The 2,500-nt window shown below is 56.2% G+C and overlaps 1 non-coding gene across 1 annotated transcript in view; it reads left to right on the top strand.

Annotated features, from left to right (window-relative positions):
* The first annotated feature begins 2,381 nt into the window (after window positions 1–2,381).
* The window catches only part of LOC124771075, a 1,909-nt gene continuing 1,790 nt past the window's right edge, over window positions 2,382–2,500 (top strand). Inside the window, exon 1 of the ribosomal RNA XR_007013283.1 lies at window positions 2,382–2,500. This exon is cut by the window's right edge and continues 1,790 nt beyond it. This is a non-coding gene — a ribosomal RNA (small subunit ribosomal RNA).

Genomic DNA, 2,500 nt, shown 5'->3' with positions numbered 1-2,500 from the left:
ACCTATGTTGTACCTTAACCTAACCTATGTTGTACCTTAACCTAACCTATGTTGTACCTTAACCTAACCTATGTTGTACCTTAACCTAACCTATGTTGTACCTTAACCTAACCTATGTTGTACCTTAACCTAACCTATGTTGTACCTTAACCTAACCCATGTTGTACCTTAACCTAACCCATGTTGTACCTTAACCTAACCCATGTTGTACCTTAACCTAACCCATGTTGTACCTTACACCTAACCCATGTTGTACCTCAACCTAACCCATGTTGTGCCTCAACCTAACCCATGTTGTGCCTCAACCTAACCCATGTTGTGCCTCAACCTAACCCATGTTGTGCCTTAACCTAACCCATGTTGTGCCTCAACCTAACCCATGTTGTGCCTTAACCTAACCCATGTTGTGCCTTAACCTAACCATGTTGTGCCTTAACCTAACCCATGTTGTGCCTTAACCTAACCCATGTTGTGCCTTAACCTAACCCATGTTGTGCCTTAACCTAACCCATGTTGTGCCTTAACCTAACCCATGTTGTGCCTTAACCTAACCCATGTTGTCGCCTTAACGTAACCCACGTTGTCGCCTAAACCTGCTCTGTAATTGTTATACGACTCGTTCAATTACTGTAGTGTTGCCCACCCGCAACCCCTCGCAATATAGTTCGCTACTCGCACTGCCCGCACCCCTGTGTATCGCTTCATGTTAAACACCTTGCAAGTCTTGCTCACTTTCCACATGCTCCTGCTGTACACTGTAATGTGGATGGCAGCAGGACGTACATGCCGCCCCTCCCCACGTCCCCACCTTGCCCCCTGCCTTCGCAAGCTGGTTGGTGAGAAGTTTGCATGTTCAATGCCCTTCGCATGCGACGTACTCAGGCTACGTTGTGGTGCGGCCTGTGTCAACTGTCCGCTGATGTCGTACGCGTGAACCACAATCTGTACTGCACATTCGTCCTTATGTACTGAATGATACATCGTGGCACATGTGTGACCGCACAACGACTGCGCCCAAAAACCGGCGGACCATACAGTGCAAATATTGTGCACGCAGCTACGTGTCGTCTCCCTATGAGAGCTGGATTGCAGTGTGGTACGCCATAGAGACGTGTGGGAGGAACGGACGCCGTGGATGGCGATCAGCATGAGCTGTCTGTTGATGTATTCGGACCTAGTCGTCTCTCCTCACACACCGTGATGGCATGGTGCACCGCGTTCCATATCTGCGACATGCTACAGAGGCCGGTTGACAGTCGTTCGAGCAATGGACATCGCATACGTACGGGGGGCCACCTTCCACGTATTGTCTAGGCGTGCACATTTTGTTGCGTGTATGTGGGCAGACGTAGTGTGGCGTGACACCTGACACAGGCATGCAATAATCGTTGAAGTTGCAAATGGCGATGGACGCCTGCGTTTTCTGGTGAAGTTACGCAAATGAACAAATGGTAACCTGTTGTGGTGCGGTTGTTCTCGCTAGGGGTGAATCGGTGATGGCGACGATAGGTTGAGGTACTAACCGGTTGTTCCAGCGATACCCACCATGCCGACGAAACTGAACGGCATCTGGGTGTGAAGCGATACGCGGCGGTGGCTGGGTGGGACCGTCCCCGGCCGGTGAGGGGGCGCCTCCCGGCGTGCTGGCCGCGCGGTGCGTGGGCGCACGCGCTACAGCCGGCTGGTGGGGGCGGCCAGTGGCAGGCGCGCCGGCCGACGGACGCGGCAGGCGTCGCAGCTGCGCGCCGGCGCACCCTGCGCGCGGCGCCGTGCGGCCAAAGTAGGTCCTCGCGGGCCCGGTGCGAAGCGCGGTGGACATCTTCAGTGTGCTGGTCCGATTGAGGACTGTGTGCGTTGAGGATGCGCCGCCGCCCGGCGCTCGGCGCCGCGACGCCGTCTGCTGCTCGGTCGCCCCAGCGGTTCTCGCTGGTGGTTTGTATCGCAGCTGTGCGGATGTGTTGGCGCGTGCGCTGTGCTGGGAGAGTTCGCTTCGGCACCCAAGTGGGGCTTTTGTCCTTCTGTGGCGCTGGCGTTGGAGCTGCCGGTCACCGTAGGTGGCGCGTGTTGTCTCCCGCCGGCAATGCCACGACAGCACGCTCCCGGGCCTCTGTCGGCAGCGGCAAGCTCAGTTGGGAGCACGGGTGGTCGCACCGAAAGCGTCTACTCGCCTAACTCCGGGCGATTGCGCCTCTCTCGAACCCGACCAAGTACTTGGGACGGCGCTGCGCGCCGCCGGGACCTGAGAGGGTTTCGAGGTGTATTGTGCAGGGGAGCTCAGCCTCCTCCTGTTTGCAGAATGATTGAGCGGACGCTTGCGTGTTCGCGCGGGCCCCCGGGACACACTCCCGGGCGGCCGGCTGCTCAGCTCTAGTTGACGCAGCTCCCTGGTTGATCCTGCCAGTAGTCATATGCTTGTCTCAAAGATTAAGCCATGCATGTCTCAGTACAAGCCGCATTAAGGTGAAACCGCGAATGGCTCATTAAATCAGTTATGGTTCCT

This window comes from Schistocerca piceifrons, unplaced genomic scaffold (assembly GCF_021461385.2).
Source record: "Schistocerca piceifrons isolate TAMUIC-IGC-003096 unplaced genomic scaffold, iqSchPice1.1 HiC_scaffold_89, whole genome shotgun sequence".
Taxonomy (NCBI): Eukaryota; Metazoa; Arthropoda; class Insecta; order Orthoptera; family Acrididae; genus Schistocerca; species Schistocerca piceifrons.
This window is presented reverse-complemented; position numbering and strand designations above follow the sequence as displayed.